This window comes from Ischnura elegans, chromosome 6, assembly GCF_921293095.1.
Source record: "Ischnura elegans chromosome 6, ioIscEleg1.1, whole genome shotgun sequence".
NCBI classification, from domain to species: domain Eukaryota; kingdom Metazoa; phylum Arthropoda; class Insecta; order Odonata; family Coenagrionidae; genus Ischnura; species Ischnura elegans.
The window spans coordinates 50,693,259-50,715,076 of record NC_060251.1 but is presented as its reverse complement, the minus strand read 5'-3'; the positions used below and the strand labels follow the sequence as shown (position 1 = coordinate 50,715,076).

General features: G+C 39.0%; 1 non-coding gene across 1 annotated transcript; it reads right to left on the bottom strand.

The window, feature by feature from the left end:
- Window positions 1-9,874: 9,874 nt before the first annotated feature.
- Trnag-ucc lies at window positions 9,875-9,946 on the bottom strand. The gene has a single exon. It is a non-coding gene; the product is annotated as a tRNA-Gly (tRNA).
- Between the last annotated feature and the right edge of the window lie 11,872 nt (window positions 9,947-21,818).

Genomic DNA, 21,818 nt, shown 5'->3' with positions numbered 1-21,818 from the left:
ACGAACGAAAATGCTTACCTAAGGTTGGTAGCATACCTTCCCCTTGCAATATTATGATTACGTGCATGCATATTTCCCCAATGAATGTACACATCAATTTTCAACAAAAACTCTCATAAATATTTTAGTCACTTCCTCAGTTGCTCAGCACCCTATTCCATTAGATTCTTTCAGCGTACGTGTGATGACCGACTGGAAATATTTCTCATCTATTCAGCTTCTTTGACTATACCTGACCACACCTTCATTGTTCATTGCCGAGAAACAAATGTCTCTTGGTTCTTGATGAACTCAGTAGCTTCTAATTAAATTACCTTAAGGCGCTAAGCTTCTGAAGCTGCGGAGCATTTTGTCACAATCATTTAACATTTGAAAGTATGGAAACTATGGCTGACAAAATAACAACTTTAGCATATTTTCTCCTTACGAGTACAATCCTACAATCACCTTTCATAGCAAAAATAGACAATAAAAAACAAAATTTTAATTTTAATCTCCTTAAAATACCAATATTTCACTAAAAAATTTCTTTCTCTCAAAATATTGCCACTTATCAGGTAGAGCCAGTAAGAGTTTCAAAAAAGGGCCGTTGTTTTCATGCATTTGTTGCTTAAACAATGCCTTAATCTATAACTTACTGAGAAATACATTACTCCAAAATGGAGTAACTGAATTTGAGGAAAGGAGAAGTTTTAACTGTGATAAAGCAAACATGACATTGAGAGAGATAAGCATAGTGAAATAAATTTCACGAAAAAAAGCCGACAGCGCGACAAGAGGCGGCTTGAAGAGAAGGCTTACCGTCACCACAGCAATACATATTATGAGAGGGTTTTCACTAAAATGAGATAGAAGTGGATTAGGAGAAAAAAATGGAAAACGGCTGTCTTTGACTGATGATCCGGGAGAAGCAAGAGGAAAACATGTCGAGGAATGACCGCAGGAAAAGGAGGAAAAATGACCATTTCTCCACTGCGAAGGAGTGAGCGGGTGTAGAGGCGAGGCCCGTGAACAGGAGGCAAGTTGAGGAATGTGCTGGCGGCGTTTGGAACATGAGATCCCATCACTACCGCATTCACTGGTACACGGCAGATAGTTCAGGGCGAGCTTGCGCTTTGCGAGTATTTAATTCCATCCCGACAGGATATCACGTGCAAGTGAATTCAGATGTTTCGGGTGGACGACGACAACAGGGCTGCCCCGTCTTCGATCATGCTCATCTCGTAACGAGAGTCAAATTCATCTTTCCACGCCATCAAACTTTCACTAACGGTCCCCAGATTTCCAAAATAATTATTACATCCAAATGGTGTTATCTACGGTGGCGTAGCGCGAATCTCGAGGGGGCAGGCTTATTAACACTGAGAGGTTCCTTCTTCAGGAGCCCAAGAATTTCATAGGAAGCTGATGTCTATCACATTAACTCCGCGAACTCGGGTCAGCAGGAGCATTATTTTTAAATGGAATTCGTAATTGCATATTTTAAATGAGATAATAATATGCCTCACAATTTCTTAAATAAAAAATCAAATATCAATAAAAAAGCGTCGATAGGGAGAAATTTTGCAACAAGAAATAGTTAGTTTGATTCGGACTAGTTAATTCAGTTATGAAATTTACAAAGCTAAAGTGACAATCGATGCACAGTTTCATAAACTTTCAATTCATTGGATCATATCTTCAAACATTTTCATAAATTACCAAGGCATTTTATTTTTGCTCGGGTCATTTTGATGACCAAAGTGTTTTTTTTTTTTTGACAGGATATACAGCAAATATAATATTCAATCCGGCCTGCCTCTATCTCCACGTTGTATCGATTTCTCAACATCGGCATAAGGTGTACTACTCTCATTCTTACCATGAAATCTCTTCTCTTGACCCTCTTCGTTTTCCCCTTATCTTATACTCTATCACGGTTTATACAATCCTATCGCCCCTCATTACATGCTCGCCTCATATTCTCTCTTGGTATCCCTTAATGTGCTTTCATTATCACCCGTGTATAGTGTTCCCTCATTCCTTTTCCTCCATGTCCATCCCAACATATCCAATATACACCAAGGTACTCATTTTTCCGAATGTCGTTTTTCTCCCGCGCGATAAAATACTTGGATAAATGCTAGGTGTAATTTCGTTAGAGCATTTCCTTTTCATGTGTAAACGTCTTGTGTCCTAACAACTCCCGTCACATGCCTACTTAGGTGGCTTGCGAAATAGTATGTAGATTTTGATGCAGTTTTATTCTGCCTATGTTCTTTCCTCGGCATCTACGTCTCCAACCCGTGTAGCGCCACCGCCCTTAACAGAGTCATTGCTGGCCTTTTTTTACTTTCTCGCGCGATGTACGCCACACCTATTCCTCAGTACATATGAATGATTCGATTGCAAAAGCTATTCTCTTCCTTTTATCTTTACTGCTGCGGCCGTTTTTCTCTGAAGTTTTATTTTTATTCCTTTTAAATTGGAAAAAAAAGATATAAAACTTTGCAAGGTTCACTATTATTTTAATACGGGCACGAACCGGGTTTCGTAACGTGGTTACATCTTCAGGTGTTACGAAACCCGGGTCGAGCCCATATTAAAATAACAATGAACCTTACAAAGTTTTATTTCTTTATTTCCAATATGGAGAGGTTTCACAAAGTAAAGCCTGAAGTTATCAGTTATATTTCTAAATTCATAGACAATATATAGGAATAATTTCTATTCCATTCAATGGCTCAAGGTGCCCCTAAAAATATATCTCCACGTGCAGGCATATGATTAACAAAAGTTTCAAGATTTTCAGACTAAACAAGACTTTCAGCGAACTTAATAGATGATCAAGAAAACAAAGTTTTTGGTTACGCGATCCAAAACAAATACTCATCGCGCATGTCATTTAAAAAATGTTCTACCAACACAGACGGCATCAATTGAGGTTAAAAAGTAAAAGTAGCTATGTTACAAATGTGCATAAGTAAATCCTAATCATTAAAACTGATGTAATTTTTATCATAACATACATCTGGAGTATTCTTCCCTACGGAGGTGAGGCATGGACAATGGCAGAATCAAAGTGATGGACCGAGTAAGGAATAAGGAGTAATTTCCATTTCATTCCATAAAGAGAACCACAAAGATTCCATTCCATTCCATGGGGGAGAAGCCTCGGAAAAACCTAATCGGCCATACATTGAGGTATGATGGCCTGATGAAATGACGTGGAAATAACACGAAGGGGAGACCTTGGAAAAAAATATACGGCAGAGGAAATGAAGGATGTGATAAAGAAAAAAATGCTCAGGTGCGAAAAGATTAGCCGATTGGGAAAATTCAGTGGAAAGTTTCATCAAACTAATCTCATGGGTCTTGACAATGATGATATTTTATCTAAATACCTATTCCAGCAATAAGATTCCAACGGCATCATTCAATGAACAACAGAAAGAAGATCGTATTTGGAATTTTTTTATGAGCACGGTATGCATCGTTTCTGGGGTAAACCCTCCTAAGCAAACCGTTGCGTCGCACAGTGGGCTAGAATCGAAAAAGCTGGCCAAAACCTCAAAATCGATTTTTTTGAGCTAGGAAGTTGAAACTTCGCATACACATTCTCAAATAAATTGTGCATAACTACCCAGATTATTTTGGTCCTGTGTTTTCACTTTAACAATATATGTGAGGTCAAAGTTGAGCAAATTTAGCGAAAAACGACCACCCTCGATTTTTTCTGAAAATTGCCGACTTTATCCTCGTGCAGTGGTTTTATAAATAGTTTTATCGACAAAACTGTTATACCATCTTAATTGACACTTCTTATTCTTTCATTTGAAAGGTTTTTAAAGATTTTGTTTCATCAATAACCATAGATACATAACAAAATGGCGGAGCCTGTTTTCAACCCATTTTTTTACATAAACGTAGAAAAAAAGTAGACATTGTCACCGGCTTACACTAAGTAACTTATATCATGTCGTTTTTTGAAGCTTCTACATTGTGAATCTAAAGTCAAACCTTGCACCAATTTGCAACCCCGAATTTTAAATCGTTTTTTCGAACGCACGGACGACTCCGGTTCTGGCCGGCGGCGGCGGAGAGTACGGCGACGCGGCAAGCGGGTGGATGCAATATGGTCTCATTCACTTTTATGTGTGGATAACAGATATATTAGTGACAGAAAATAATCACCAGAAAGTAAAATTTATAAATATTGCTACGAATGACTCTCATTATGCAATCGTTGGGCACTGCAAGAGGTGCACTGAAAGGTTTCTTTCTTTGAGTGCATTCCATGGAGAATGGACTTATATCGCGTGCTTAAACTGGGGAAACGGACTCTTTTACTAACTAATAAACTTTTTAAAAATAACAGTTAATATATTCCTTAAACGTGATGGAAAATGGCTCAATACAGTACTTGATTTTGCCGAATTTTGCCAAATCAAGTACTGTCTTGGTGCTTGAAGAGTTCATTATTCTTATTTAGTTTATATTCTTGATTTAAAGCAATTAATAACTATTCCTTATGCAGCACAATTTACATGTTGCTCTAGTTTAGCCAGTGCAGATGGACGTCAATTCATGTTTTCAGGGTTGTATCGAAATAACGAATAGGAGGAAAACGAATGCAAAAGGAAGATACAGTGACCATCCTCGGAGGCAAGAAGAACTCTTGCCAAGTGGATAAAATGCAACCCCGAATATTATGTTATGTCAGATTAAGAGGCCCTCTCAATAAGTAATTGTGTCCATGCAGCTCACCAAATTTCGGTGCAAGAATCTTCGAAAATCTGAAATGCCAGGGATATAATATTAACCCCAGCGATGAGATAGTGACGCGAGCATATGATTTCATTTACCCGAGTGAAATTATTGTAGCAGAGATTATATAAGAAGTTTCCAAAAATGGTTCTGTTCTCTTACTGCGACTCGAATCTTAACGTGCATTTCCACAGATCCTAGTTTCGCGTCGCATATAAAGTGCACTTTAATTTGCAAACACGGCTTTGATAGCAGTGAGGACATGCGAAATATAATTGCACGTGGGAACGAGGGCCTATGTCTCATGAATTATTGCTCGTGAGCACCTTTGTGCCTTCTTGTTAAGGTAAAAAATGCTGTTCGTTAGGCGAAGCATGAAACAGGCACGAGTATTCAAAAGTCATCACAATTATTCTAGATTTCCTCTCCAAATAATTTAATTTTCTCTCTCTCTAACTGACGCTTTAAATACAATTATGGTATGCCACCAACCGTGCATAAGGTCTTCATTCAAGGAGCTGACATTGCAACAGAGTCCATTCTTAATTGCGACAACTGACAGGGGAAGCAATATAGGCACGATATAAGGACGTGAGAAAGTTCCGTGAACGGTTGACTAGAAAAATGGCACGAATGGCCACAAATAGGGATTTATTTGGAAGACAACTCCTAATGTCATCACTGATAATGACAAAAATTATGCCAATTAAACTGGAGGAAACACACAGCTTACCGAACAATGTAATGGATCTGTTTTTGAAAAAGGAAAACAATGCTTAAGCTCAGACAGTGAAAGTGATAAAAACTCGTCAGATAGTGAATGAAAAACAGTAACCTTTTATTGCTGACAGTGCTAATTGCAGTATGTTAGTTGGGAAAAGCGTAAATTGTGTTGCTTTTGTTTATGTTATGTTTGTATGGTAAAATATTCCTGAAAAATAACCATTTTGTCAGCAGCGCAGTTCATTAAGAATAATGACGTTGATATATAGGTAAGAGATTTAAATCAATACTCTATATTGAGCATAAGACATAGATTAAAATGAACTGTTATTCTTAGAAAGAATACATTATTCGATGTGAGTAATATGCCTTCCGAAGCTTTTAAAGCTAAAAGGAGTTCAAACCAAAAACAAGTTCGAAGGACTCGGCACTACAACAATACTATAAAACGACCGTTGTCCGAAGGCCTTTAAATATGTATGGCAGGTTAGGAAGTGGAGGCCATGGATCATCGAGGGCTCTTGCCTAGAAATAGAGCTTGTTAGTTAATAAAAGAGTCCGTTTCCCCAGTTTAAGCACGCGATATAAGTCCATTCTCCATGGAATGCACTCAAAGAAAGAAACCTTTCAGTGCACCTCTTGCAGTGCCCAACGATTGCATAATGAGAGTCATTCGTAGCAATATTTATAAATTTTACTTTCTGGTGATTATTTTCTGTCACTAATATATCTGTTATCCACACATAAAAGTGAATGAGACCATATTGCATCCACCCGCTTGCCGCGTCGCCGTACTCTCCGCCGCCGCCGGCCAGAACCGGAGTCGTCCGTGCGTTCGAAAAAACGATTTAAAATTCGGGGTTGCAAATTGGTGCAAGGTTTGACTTTAGATTCACAATGTAGAAGCTTCAAAAAACGACATGATATAAGTTACTTAGTGTAAGCCGGTGACAATGTCTACTTTTTTTCTACGTTTATGTAAAAAAATGGGTTGAAAACAGGCTCCGCCATTTTGTTATGTATCTATGGTTATTGATGAAACAAAATCTTTAAAAACCTTTCAAATGAAAGAATAAGAAGTGTCAATTAAGATGGTATAACAGTTTTGTCGATAAAACTATTTATAAAACCACTGCACGAGGATAAAGTCGGCAATTTTCAGAAAAAATCGAGGGTGGTCGTTTTTCGCTAAATTTGCTCAACTTTGACCTCACATATATTGTTAAAGTGAAAACACAGGACCAAAATAATCTGGGTAGTTATGCACAATTTATTTGAGAATGTGTATGCGAAGTTTCAACTTCCTAGCTCAAAAAAATCGATTTTGAGGTTTTGGCCAGCTTTTTTCGATTCTAGCCCACTGTGCGTCGCCATAAAAACAAGAAAGAGCCCTAAAACCTAACTATTGACTCTATGCCACTGTTAGGAATGCACGCATATTTCCATATTCCCCTCAAAATCATCCAACAGGATCAACGCTAAGCAAGGAACGACCCATTCCTCCCTCGTTTTAATACTTTCAGCCCAATATAACGGGAAATAAATAGCTCCTCACTCCCCTCCTGCCCACCGAATGCCCTTCCGAGAGAGATCAAGAGCGCGTGAAAGTCGGGCTCTTTGAATGGCATGACGCAGACGACGACGTTATGAAAAGTCTATGATAATGACGCGGGCGGAACGGTGAACGCGTCGCTATGAGGTTGGGGAAGGGGGGGAGATGTGCGTTTATGTGTCGTGCCCAAACAACGTTGTCTCCCCCCAAACAATCGACCCCTTGGGCTTCCCCCGGATCCACCCGCAAGCAATGCACGGCACACAAACGCATATATACCCATGGAGTCTGCCGCCGCCACAATTTTGCGCCCCTTCCCGCCAAAACCCATTGACCTCCCCGAGGTCCCTCCATCACACCAAACAAGCACGCGACATCTTCCCCCCCAAGCCTTTCCGTCCAATACAGTGAGCGAACCGCGCGACGTTTATGTTGTAGCGTGTGCACATGGCACTTCTTCTCCCCCGCCACGGATCATTTCATTCATATCGGGGTCATTATTCATATGTTGTGTCCCCCCTCGCACGAAAAAGAGTCAAAGTAGGAGCGGAGGGGGAGCGGTGGAGAGCGTATGCTTTGGTGGAGGGGTGGGCGGTTTACTATTTGGTCGGGACTGGCTGAGGTTGACGGTATAAAATGGAATGGAATGGATCGCTACCGTGGGAGTCGAAACATATGGAAAAATCTATTTCTACGTTGCATTGAGTTGGTGAAGTGCCTGCGACATAAACTTCTTATCTTCAAGGTCCGGGTTCAAACCTCGGCTGTAGGGTATAAAGCCAATATTCCCATGGTATCTTGGTATTAGGAGGAGGCGACCGGCGATTAAGGCCATTTGCGTCACGAGGGAAGGGTAAGTAGGGATGGGTGGAGAGAAACCCGGCGTCGGCATTTTCCTGCTCTTAACGAAAGGCGCCAAGGGGATCATGGCTTAACGTCCCCTCCGACGGACGGATTTCTGCACTTGAAGTGCCCTCTACAAAGCACTCAAGCAGGGATGGTGCAGCCTCTGAAATATCTCTGCCACTGTCGGGGTATGAACCCGGTTAGACCGGGTGGGAAGCCAGAGTCTAGCCACCATACCAACCCGATCCCCCCATGATGTCTTTCTCGGGTTTTACACCGAGTCAGCTTTCCAATACTAACCAGCGTTTTGCCGGAATACTTTTCCAGCATCCTCAGGAGTGAGACTGTTGGTCATCTAACCAAGAAATATGGAAGCAACGGCGTATATGAAGGGAGGTCGGATGCAAGAAAAGTAATTCAGCAAAAAGATGGCTAGCATGTAGACAGTGACCTGATGTAAAACCTGAGAGGAATTAACCCAAATTATCCGCCGAGAAATCCTGAATCTTTCATCGTGTGTCTTTTTCTATTAACGCCGACGCAGGTATTCGCCGCCTCGTATTTTTATATCGAAGAGTTTTCATCGAAAAAAATATTTAACAATCAAAATTATTTAATGAACAGTTCGATTCCAGGCCAACGAACATTTCACTACTTCAGTGTTACATTTTAGACCTCTTTCCTTTTCTGATTACTAAAAAAAGAATGTAACCTTTTACCTGACTGTGACAGCAATTAACACGTAGGCACTTTAGAGTCTTTCAGATGATTCTATTTTGTGGATATCCTGAGTTCGATGCGTCTACGACGAATACCAACTAACTGAATTTTTTCTTGATATCACTGTTAGATATTATTGTAGGTTAATTCCAGGTTGAAGTTAAGTCCTACGGAAATTCCGTTGTTTTAGATATTATTTAATCGAAACCATTACCAAGGAAATAAATATTTGAACGATAAGTAAGAGGAAAAAAGATACTGATACTTTTTATCACAGTATTTGATGAAAATCCATTTCACTGTGTCATTGAAGTTAGGTTTCTGATATGCACTCAAGTTTTATTACATTTGCGGCATTTATTTTCCTTTTTATGAGTTCGGAATAAGAAACCATACATACATCCCATAAAAGCAATCATTCATACAGAAGCCATTATTCATGTCCCAGGGGAAAATAAATTTTGTCAAGGGGGTTGACCAAAGCCGGAGGAAGGCTGACTTCGGAATAGGGGGACTACGATTGAGGGAGAAGAGGGATTAGGCATGAATGGCTGGCAAACGCACGAGCAGAATTGATTGAAAAAAATCTCTTCATCAATAGTAGTTTAGGAAAACCATTCATTAAGAGATAAACTGACACAGATCACAAATCCATCGATCAGTAGCATTTGAAACTTTCTTAATGGCACCAAGAGAATACTCCCAAAGTACCATAACTCATTCCATTCCAATATCAAAATAAAATTTAACAACTCAGTATCACTAGCAAATAAAACGCCAAGTATTTCTTAAATAATAACAAATATACATTAAAAATTGGTTTAGAAAGTAAAAATTACTGGTATAAAATGATTAAATGTAGCTGGCGTAACTTTGTGGAAATCCCTATCGTAGGAATAGAAGAAATAAACACTTCGCTATTTCCATATGGTAATACCAATAGTTTCTTCGCTTCCATACCATGTGGAAATAGCCAAGTTTTTATTTCCTCTATTCCTGAGAAGTATATAATGATTTTATTTTGATTACTGAGCCACGTATTGCCAATTGATGGGAGGAATATTGCAAAAAATTACGAAATAAGGGACTTCAATTTCGCAGATGCCACATGAAACAGAAATTTAATAAAGATTCACCACCAGTGATGCAGGTGATAAAACTAAGGATTACTGTAGAAATATTTCTAATTATCAGAATTTTGAATACAAAGAGCGTAATTAGCATAAATTTATAAATAAAATAAATTTCTAAAAAAATAAAAAGATCATGCATATCACACGAAAAAAATGCGTCGGCCGGGAATCGAACCCGGATCAACTGCTTGGAAGGCAACTATGCTGACCATTACACCACCGACGCTTGAAACAATTGCAGCATTCACCAGCATGTGTACTCGGCAGGTTCTATAAACCGATTGCCGTGAACTGCATATTTCACGTGGCTTCCTGTCTTATACAGCTGAGTGCGCATGTTTAGAAACTGTGTAGAATGGAAGTGAATATCATGTAAAAGTATGCGTTCCAGTCTTACGTCTTCTATTTATTTTTGTCTCGACCGTTAGGGCAATATTTTAAGTCTCTTTTGTTTATATATTTTCATGATGAAGCTCGGGAAGTTGTCATAATCTTACGTGATTGGAATAAGTAGTTTTAGGAGGAACGCTTCCGCTGAAGGCGGTTGGGTTTTCCTCGGTAGAATATTTGAACTTGCGGTCGACTTCGTAAAGAAACGCCAATACCCTTTACCCTTGGTTATTTAACTTAATAATTTTATGCAATTATCATCATTCCATTGAATTATGAGCTTCCCCTTAAGACGACGCGTCACTGCCGATCGAACTGTCATTTTTGTGACGCACTAAACGTTCATAACTTATCATCTTGAAGTTCTCACAATATATATAGTAGACCTTTGCAAGATTTAGATGTATCTCAAATTTGATTATTCAACCTCGATATTCTCGCAAATATAATTTTTCACACGCTTTTTCTTGACTCGCTTCGTCTGTTTTTTTGTTTCAGCGATGGAAATTTATGATTGATTTTTAACCCACTTACTTTTGTCGAATCAGCTTGAAATTTTGTACATAAGATTTCTTCTTATGGCAACACAATGTACAATATTTTTAAACAGACGTTTGAAATTTTGTTCAATTGCGCTAAAATTGATGAACTAAACTATTTGACTGGAAACGCTAGCTTATAGTTCATTTCGCCTGTTCGGATTCGGCGGTAGCGTTGATGAGTAATCTAAGGCGCTTTTTTTATCCTTGTTTGCCTCTCAGGCTCTTCTATACTCATTTCTTATTTACCTAATCAGCACCTAGGCTGTTCTCCGAGCGAGGAAAAGTTTATTTTTTATTTTTGTCAATACATTTATACTCTTTTTGGATAAAGCGTGTCTTTAAATCTTCATAATGTTTATACATACGCTGATGGAGGTTTCCGCAGTGTGGTTCAGTACGCGCAGATTGGCTTCCGGGTAATCCTCCGTGTCGATTCATCTTCACACGACAGTTTCGTCGGCGTTGCAGCAGGCGTCTGAAGTGAATCAACTTCAAACCCTAAGATCCCTGCAGCAACGCCGGCGAAACTGTCGGGCGAAGATGAATCGACATGTAGGACAACCCGGAAGCTAATTTGCGCCCATATTTATTTAAAGTTGAAATGAAGCCAGACATAGAAAAATATCTGCTCCAAGAAAATTGAAACTTTTAAAATGGTAACGTAGTGCAAAAAATCCACAGAGAAAAAATTGACCAGGATTCAAACCAGGATACCCCAATTTCCGGTCGAGTGCTTTCGCCAGTTAAGCTACTGATACATCTTCTTCCCGAAGGAAATTCGAAGACTATACCGGACAAGGTGGTGGTACGGGTGACTCCGTAAAGATATCACCGTGGCTAGTCCCGGTATTCTTAAATGGTAACGTAGGTTTTGAACAAGAAAAACGACACGAAGATATGGAAAAGACGACCGCTGAGGCGTCAGCGATGCGTCCTCTTAACCGCCCCACCTACATTCTCCTTTCTCTATCTCTCTCCTGCTTTCATTTCTCTTGGCATTTCTCAACGCTCGCCTTGTCTCCTTCCCCTCGGAACACCCTTCATTTCAATCATACCCTCTCCTCTCGTCCCATCTCGTTGGTCTCATTCAATCACATCCTATCCCAACTTACATCTAAGCCTACGCAAATTCCTCAAATGTAAATCGACGGTGAGGGAAGTATGGAGGATATATGGGGGATACCCCTGGTTCGTGAAAAACAAAGGTTAAAATGTTCATCCTGTATTGCTTCGCGAAAAAAACGAAAGCCGTGTAATGAGCGCATTAAACATTTATCATGAGATGAACAAGCCCATCAAGTTCCTGAGGGTCAGTTATAGATGACCGTAGACGAACCTTATCTGAATGGAAGCAACCACGTGGTCGAGTGGATGTAACTTCATCGTATCATCATATCTCACATACTTGGAGGGCACAAGTTACAAGCCTAAAATTTGTAGCGCGAACGATGCGTATGAATAACGGAGCCTAAAGATGTCAGATAAGTTCAAGATTCATGATGAACAGCATCACTCAATGGAGAAGTGGATGGTAAACAATTTCACAACAGTAGGACGAATACACATGGATTTTGTGAGGAAACCTCATTGGAAAATTCACCAAAAGTTGATTAGTTTGCCTTTCAGGGAGACTTAATTAGTGAAAATATGACAAATACTAGAAATTGAAAAAATAACACCTTCAGTGGTAAATTACAAATATTTCTGACTACTCTACTAGGACATAATATTTAACTTGGCCATTTAAAAATCAGTAAATCCATTATTGTACTAAGGCTAGTTGCATATTTCTTGAAATTTTCTCCTCTTGTTTTATGCACAGCTTTTACTAATGAATAATAAGGAAATGTCTAGTAAGGATGGGTATAATTAGAAGGACTTATTTTTTCCACTAAAATATATATCCACAGCTATATAATCTGAGCTAGCTACATGCAAAACTATCCCACACACACATATAATATTTTAATAAAAATTGTTTCAAGTTTAATCGGGTGTTTTAACTCACTAAACTCTAAAAAACCACCCATTGAAGCGGCTGGCGGCGTAGGATATTGATGTAGCTGCATTTTATACGATATTTTCCAAATGTTACATGGTATACTGCAATGTAATGTACAACCTCATGCCCTCCCCAGTCGTCGCGATGAACGAGCGCTTCACTACGTTATCCAGCTCACAAAACAATAACTCTAGTATAGCGCAGCGTCATCGCTTCATTTCCCTCCTCCGGCTTTGATTCACCTTCACTCAGCACTAGCTCCTTACCTCTGAATCTACAATGGTTGTCTGGGCGCCTCTTGCCTGACGCCGATGCCCCGTTTCACCATTGATTTCAATGGGCTCATACAACATTACTTTTACAATTTCGATTTAGGTACAATTTTAAACAAGTAGAAAAAACCGTATTTTCCCATCTCAAGATCAGTCGACTACTTTTCGATCCATTCGCGGCGAAAAATCGACGGTCTTAAACCTTTCAGGAATAAGTTGATGACTTAACGAATTTATGTCAAGCGGATTACGCGGTTCGTTGGTATTTACTATCAATTACGTCATCTAAGCATGAAAAGCTTTTCTAACTTTAAACTCTCCTAAGATGGCTCAGTGGGGAAGATTTTTTTTCGTCGCGACTCGTCCTCTCCTTATATCGACCAAATTCTTTTCACGAATTACGATTCCAGGTCTATGTGAACAATGGCATTGCTATAGCATCGCGGCGTCATCGCCTCATCTCTCTCCCCTCACTTTCATTCACCTTCACCCAGCACTACTTTCCTTTCCCCTGAATTCACGAACAATTCCACTTCCGCTCCTCCATTCAGCTATCTTCAACCCTCTCCGCTTTCCCCACTGCCTTCGCCGCTTGGTTGTCGCTTTCATTCAGCGCTCTCTATCGCATCCACCCGCTCGCTCCACCTAAAATGCCTCCGATCCTTCTCCCTCTCTCCTTCCCACATATCTTTCCACTCCTCCTTTCTTATACCTTCCACTCTCATCCTATACATCCAACTCGCCCGCAATACCTCTTCCTTCACCGCTCGCTCTCATTTCATCTCTCTCTCTCTCTTCCTCTCCGTGCCTCTTTTTAACGGCATTCGTTCGCCAGGCGCGGAGACCAAAGTCTTTGTATCTGTCAGCCTCCAGTAATGGCTGACAGCGGGGTGCCCGTACCCTCATCTGATTGGATGAGATTATCTCCAACATCCCCCTTCCATTTCCTCTTCCCCCCACCCCCTTCCAAACAACCTCCCCAACCCTAACTCCTTCGGCCAGATCCATCGTCTCTCAAAGCGTAGTCCACCCCCTCCATCGCATGGACCCACAAGCCACGTCTTCCCACCCCACTCACCTCCCCTCCAGCCCATTCCACCTCACGGTCTACACCCCCAGGCCCACCCACCCTCCCCCCCCCCGCCCTAGCCGCCACTCCCAGTCAACCTCCTCCACTCCCTATAACAGCCACCAATACCTCCTCCCACCGCGCCGCAGTCTTCTCTCCTCTTCCTCAGGAACTCATCCCCAGATACACTTCCAGAAGACTTCTATTTCTGTGTCCGCGTCGGCATGCTCGATCCCAAATAGCCCCCACCCAACCATCTCGTTGACCGAATTAATTTTAGTGGCTGTTCATTTATTTATTTTCTTTCTGTACAAAAGGAGTTGGAGGAAGAGGGGAGTTCTGTTGTGCTCCTGGCTCGTATGTATCAATTTATGTATATTGTGTATTATAAAAATTCATTTTTTGTCTGCATGAACAGCAAAAAAAGAAGGAGCGTCATTCATTGAGCAAACAGAGCATATATATGGAACAGGTAAAGGAGGATGTGAAAGCTATTTTTCAATCTATTCTTCTAACATATCATCATTCAATATCTAGCATATATCATTCGATAATACGTCAAAAGATTGCATTTAGAAATTGTTATGAGAATGCTTCGTTTCTCGAGACAGTCATCCTGAGAGAACCTTTGCCATAAAAAAAGAACGAGCCGTAAAACCAAAATACTGACTGCACGCCAATGTTAGGAATGCACGCACATTTCCATATTCCTCTAAAATCATCTAGTAGGATCAACACTAAGCAAGGAACTTCCCTCTATTCTACCTATTCCTCCCTCGTGTAACAATTGATGATTAATAGGGGGAAAATGTAATAAGGTATCCTCGACGTATACGGAACAAACATATAAATGCTATTGTCTTCTATGAATACACATCCTTGGCCAAAAATAGATTTCATTATTCCAAAATTCTCTTTTTGGATGGATTGATGGCAAAGTATGAGCTCCTGTCATTTCCAGGAATTTTCCGTCGCATGAAATTGTAATAGGTCCTATGAGAGGGAGACTTTAAAAGGAAATGGTTATTAAAAGGAGTCCCATCATAAGAGTTGGCCTCGGATATTGCTCACATTCAACTGATAGCAGTCACAAACAGAAAGTTATTCAAATACCTGTCTCATAATTTTCAGGGCCTACCCTAAACTTTGGAAACGCTACGATAGCTGTTTTCAAAGAAAAAGGATTCAAAGAAAGATTGGAACTAAAATATTTTCGATGAACAGGATTTGAAAAGCTTGATTGGGTATAATGAAGGCAGTTGGCTTAACCAACTGTGTTTTAATTCAATGTTGAGTATAACCTTCCTGACATAGTGTTATAAAAAATACAATGCACACACAATCATTCAATGAAATTATTCATTGCTCTGTCATTTCCTTGTAAATGACATAGTGTCGAAACCATGGTCGGTAGTGAAGTTGTGTACTCATTAAAGTGTAAAAATTACAGTTGCTGTTTATATTTTCTCATAGATGTATCGTATTTCCAACACGTCAGGCCTGAAACGATTTCATACACAAACAAATCTTTGCGCTTACGGGTTATTTTGAAGTAAATCGAGGTTAAACCTAGATAAATCCATCCTGAGCACAGAGTGCAAAATTAAAATTCACTGAGTGTCCAACTTAAACCATTTTTAAACCTTATAGCTCGTAAAAAGAAACTGAAATAAAGAACATCAATATCAAGAAGTCCACCAAAGCTATGATTTGCCTAGAAGCACTCATGCTAGTGTAAAAAGCCTAATAAAAGCAAGTAACTGCCTGCATCAGGTGTGCTGCTTACCTACACTCGAATCACCGCACCACGTTTAAATGTCAACGGACAAAAACAAATTCTTCGAATGATAGAAACTACTTTTTCTAATCGGTAAGAAAAAATAAAGTGGCAATTATCAAGATATAAAATTTAGAGAGCATTGACTGGAGGAGATGCAGAAATGATGTTCGAAAATATTGAGATTGTTTTACAGCTCATCTTATATGCCAACGATAGCAATTTTACCGGTCAATAGATGAGTTCAAATACCGCCTCGTTGTAGCCTCATCGCTATGGTATGCTCTAGATGACTGTCCCTAGATGCAAAATAATGTAAGAAATCATTTATTTCATGTAGTCTCAGATTAAAATACTATGGAAAACATATATATATAAAATGCATGGTACCTACTACACACACAAGTTAGGCGGGATAAAAAAGGGGAAGAGTTCAGGAAAATGCGATGCCGCGAAATGCAACTTACGTAGTTCCACGACAACAATATGACGAATCGTTTTTATTGGAACGCGGCCTTTTATTTTCATGATAAAAATCTAAAACACCTACTGCGAGTTTTCACAGCTCATCACGTAATAAATTCATTCGAAATCCATTCACATTTAAACCAAATTCCATTCAGACAACATCGGTTAGGAAGGAGACTATAATCCCGGATGAGAGACGGCCTTAAGTCTCTCCGAGCGTAGAGTATGCCAAAGAAGGTGATTCCTTGGCAACACTCAGAAATATCTTAATTCCTTATTTATATTGAGGCTGGTGATGAACTTGGTAAATCCTGAGGCGGTTTCCTTCTGTTTTCATTTGTGAATGCCGTATCAATGCACTAACATTAAAGTTTTTTCAAGCATGGAATTACATATGTTTTATTTTTAATTAAGACCACAAAAACTGCAGTTTCACGCACAAATAGTGAGTATAAATGTATAAAGACGATGGAATGTGATGAATTTAAGCAGAAAATAATATCAGCAATAACAGCAAAGCAAAATACAAAACATCATGTAATATAAACTTTTGTTCAGCACGACCGGTCTTCCGAATTGCGAAAATAACGGATCCCCTAACAAAATCTGTTTTATTAGTTGGTAAAGCGAATTTCAAGAATCCCTGCCAATGAATGGTAGCTTGCATTCATAATAACTAAAAACTATAATTTTTAATCGAAATGTCAATTCTATACCTAGAAATCAAAATTGTTTTAAAATTAAGATTAATGAGTTTAAAATCGTATTTTACTTATGACTGCAATCGTAAAACCATTCGAAGAATGATCTGCTGATTTCCAAGCGCGTCGATAGAATGAAATGCTCTCAGGTCTTCCGAAAGGAGAGTTTCTTAATTACTGCCGACGTTTCGTCCAACGACTCTTGCGTTGCGATTATTCCAATGAAAGCGATTTGTCGCATTGTTGTTCTGGATCTACGTGAATCGTATCAGCGCCATCGTATTTTCTTCGAATAACGAGTCGCTGGTCGAAACGGGGATGGTAATTGTGGAACTCATCCGGTGGAGGACCCGAGAAAATTTCATTCAATAAAACCATTTCTTCCGCGTCCATAATGGCGAATCGATTCAACCAGAGGCTAAAGAAAAAACCTTTTCGAAGTTCTTGGAAGGTTAAGGAACGACCGGAGAAAAGGAAGATGTAGGGAATGGGTTGAATGAAGGCAGTTACGAAAAAGAAAAAGGAAAACTGGATTCCGTTCAACACGTGAGCTGGTGATGCCGATAGTACGATACATAAGCGACCGATTCTCAGGTCCAGCGATGAACAGACCACGGTTGTAGTAGATTTCTCGAGCCTGACAAAGGGGAAAGGTGTCAGGACCAAATTACGCGTCGCCAAGACGATAATCTCCAACTTCGAAAGGAAAATATGTTCAAATGTCTCCTTGGGCGGAAAACATAATTTAGCTCCGAAATTCAAAGTATCCATAAATTAAAGATCCGAATTCCGTTTTCCCATCGTCTCAACTGAGTTACTTTCGAGGCTTTCGAAGTTTTTTTTCGTTCATCTACTCCAGAGCATATGTGACGATAACACCAGGGATGAAGGTATATTTTTTCTGAATGAAGTAAAGGACTTTATGAATGATGAGGATACTAAGCTACTCGTTAAAAATTTGGAGGAAAAGAGTCTTTAGCTACCATATTGGCATGGGTACGCATGAAATTAAAGCCAGGATGAGAGGTTATAAATATCATGAAATCCGACGCGTTGGTTACACTACTCAGCGAATGTAGAATCAGTGCATGCACGTCAGCTTATACAGATAGACTAAGACGAACGAGTATTTGCATGCAATGTAAGTTATAAAGAGTACCAATTTCTAAGGGTGAATTTGAAGGGCTAAGCAGTTTGTTTATAAGTACGTAAATTCAAATATTTTCATATTGATTTTTTTAATGCCCGCCCACCTTTAATTCACATATTTCCTTTCTTTCTCAATAAGTCGATAACTTAGTACAAATAAATGATAGGAAATTTATCTCCTGACCAGTGGCGAGCTACAGAAATAATATAATGGAGATAATTTTCATGATTAATTGAGATTTCGTGCGTAAAGTCAGTAATTTATTTATTTAATTGTGGTATATTTATAGCAAATTTTCTCATGTTTCGAGAGAAAAGTATTTGTGCAGCGTAAAAATTAGTGGATCTATACAAAATAGACACAAAGTCATTCGAAGTCATTGCATAAAAACGATGTACGACCTACACTACCCAAACCTATACTTTCAGTATCAGGGTCGACAAATACCTGCGTCGGTGAATTGATACCATTGATAAAACATTCTCGTGGTTTCACAGTATACATCCTAACTAGGAAAGTGGAGTTCTACACAGGACACATTGCAATGAAATACGGATAGTAATTATTCGGTTAGTGTGATTCGGATAGTGAGTTAATAATTCGATTAATGGTCAGTTTTGCTAGGTACTGGAATTATTCAACCCGAGATAGAGAATTTGTTTTCAGAGCTGTGGTCGATGGATTCCCCGTCCATAAAACAAAAGATGAGCATAAACAAGTCTAGTCTTATCGCTCAGAAGGCACACAATCGAGCAGATTTAAATCCTTTTTATTCTTTGGTCCCAAATAACTCGCCATGCTCATCTCCTGAAGGTTGGCTACTCTCCAACTGAATGGACATTGGGTAAACTGCCGCGTGACAGCTTTTACCGACGCACTGGTATTATGCATATGTCGAGAGAAACGTAAAGAATGCTCTCTCAAATAAAATATGGTATGCGTGAGAAAAAACTCCTAGAACCAATTTAATGCTTCGTAGGCAAAACATAGCTGCCACATTCTTCTTTGTGATGCACGGAGTATTTTACGACCACAGTGATTTAAAGAAAAAAAGTACATAATATTTGTTTGAAAATGAGAAATAACACTTGCTATCAGACTCGATACTTCATTCTTTTGTCCATAGAAAGACCTATTTTATGCACTGCGACTTTCTCCGCAACCCCTAAAAGTACTGGGCAATATCCAAAGCATAAAAGCTGAACAGTTATGAAATAAACTCTCGAATATAATGAGGCTAAAAGTTAAAAAGTCATCCAGAGGGATCGGGAGTAATTTTAACATTAGCAGTAAGTACTGGACCGAAATTGTAATATGGATAAACAAATTCCGCTTTATTAAACTCTCCATATAACTGTCCCACAGTTCGTGTATCATTTTTACCAGAAATTTTTGTAACTTTACCTAAAGCAATATTCATAAAAATTGGCACACTTATGGGAAATGATCCTAAGTTTTGTTGAGTGTAAGTAAAATTTTACAATTTTGACCTCACAATGTGGGTCCAAACCAAAAATTTTAATTTGCCTAATGGGGTTCCAATGTTAAAAAAATCGAGATAGAAAAAAGTCTGAATTTCATAGACCAAGATGTCAATTATTAGGTTCTCGGACACAAGAAACCCGAAAATAACACTTTTATTTACGAAAATTCAACCGTTGACCCAGTAAGGTCACCGTCAAGGTCATAAGGGTGGCAAATAGAATAGCATACCAACAAAGGTGTCGATCCATGGGTACCCAAGTCATTGGTATCGTCCAAATACCCGTATTATTCACTAATTGACCTCCAAGGTTAATATGGAGGTCAAAGGTCATAGTGGTAAACGTCCGGCCATCGTATAAACCAACGTGTACTTCCATTCGTTATCCCAGTGAAATGAAGGTATGTAAATTGTTGGAGCCCGATAGGATATAAGAGAAGGGCACGGAAGAGGAAACCTTAGATATTGAAAAGTGTACTTGATACATTATTTCAACGCATTACAACCCGGAAAAAGTACTTCATGCTGGATCATTCAAATCTACATCTGTATACTAATCCGCAAGCTGCCTCAATAGGCGTATGGTGAGAGGTGCGAGAATCTTAAACTCCCAAACCTTTAAGAGAGCACAAAAGTAATAAGGCGCGTTTTGTGAGGGATTTGAAAGACTAAGTTCGATCTAGCATTTATCAAAGTCCTTCATTTTTCGGAGGAAAACGGATTCCAATACTTATGCGTTGCTCAAATTATCTCTCTAATTTTACCGTTTCCGTCATACAATACAATGCGGTTCCAATACGGTGTTCAACCATTCTCCCCGAGAGATACCTCTTCTTAACTGCTCAAGAAATCTAAACCTAGAACATGTTGTCTAAGCCTCTAGAGGTCCTCAGACTAAATTGAGCAAAAAATAAATGCCGCAGTCCGGGATAGAATCGGGGAGCTTTAAGTCTTCAGTCTAACGGTCTCATAACTATTACCACTCCGGACGTTATAAGAAATTTTATATATGTCAGGAATAGATATTTGAAGCCTTAGAAAAAAAGTAAAATATTTCGTTATCATATCTCTTGATGCGCAATAGATACAAGCCGATGAACATGAGAGGAAGCCGAAAAGAGCAGTCATTCGTCATGTATTTGACTATTTCAACATCATCACTTCTTAATACATGGCGTTATGGATGTGAATTTTTCATCGACAGGTTTATGGTTCATACTGGTGAATTCATAAAGAGAAATTAAGTATGGGTCAAGAAAACTATCACTCATGAAAGACCTTCCTGTACATAAGCCAACAGCCAATTCAGTTTATTTCAACATAATCACGATTATTGAATAACACGGAAAGAAGCTAATTTAGTTCATGTAAAAAAATACCACGAAATTAAAAGGTATCCTGTCTATCTAACACCTCATTAATAACATAAAATTTTAACATTTATGATTACAATTACTATTTATGAAGTGATTATCGTCCAGGTTACGAGAATATTAATTGGTATCAATGTTCGTGTCATTAATATAAAATCATCGATTTTTCACTCTCCTTTCAAGCATTATAAATGCCAACTGACGTAGCTCTATTCGAATAAATAAATCGGTGAGTGAAGCAAAAAAAACCGTTCTGCTTTAAGAAAAATTAACAGTCTATATATAAATGCAGCCTATATATAATCTATATAAAAGACAAAGATAGATTTATTTACTTTCAAGATTGCGAGAGCACCGAGTCACCGACTTATTAAGAGGGTCCCCGTCATAATTATTTTCCTTAATTTTTTACACGCTGAAAAAATCTAGTTCGGTCGTCGGGACTCGATTCGAACCAATTTAGAAGCAACCGCGGCGACAATAGAGACTGCTTTGATACGACACCAAAATACACAAATAACAAGCAGATCCAGGAAGAGGCACGAGAGATTAAGTAAAACTGACTAAACAAATCAGCCAGAAGAGGTGAGGCAAAGAATGAAGAAGACGACTGAATCTGAAAGGGTTCATCTGAGAGTTTTCATGAAGATATCAGGAGAATCGGAAAATTTCGATGGGTTGTCGCCGGAAAATCATTTTATTGTAATCAAAAAAGCATGAACAATTTAAAAACAGGCCTTCCATCAGCTACCTCCTCGTGCATTAATGAAATGAAACCAGTAAACAGAAGAAGCCGTAAGCTATGTTAGCTATAATAATTACTAAATCGTAAAGAAAGATTAAAATACGACCATAGTGTGGAACGAAAAAA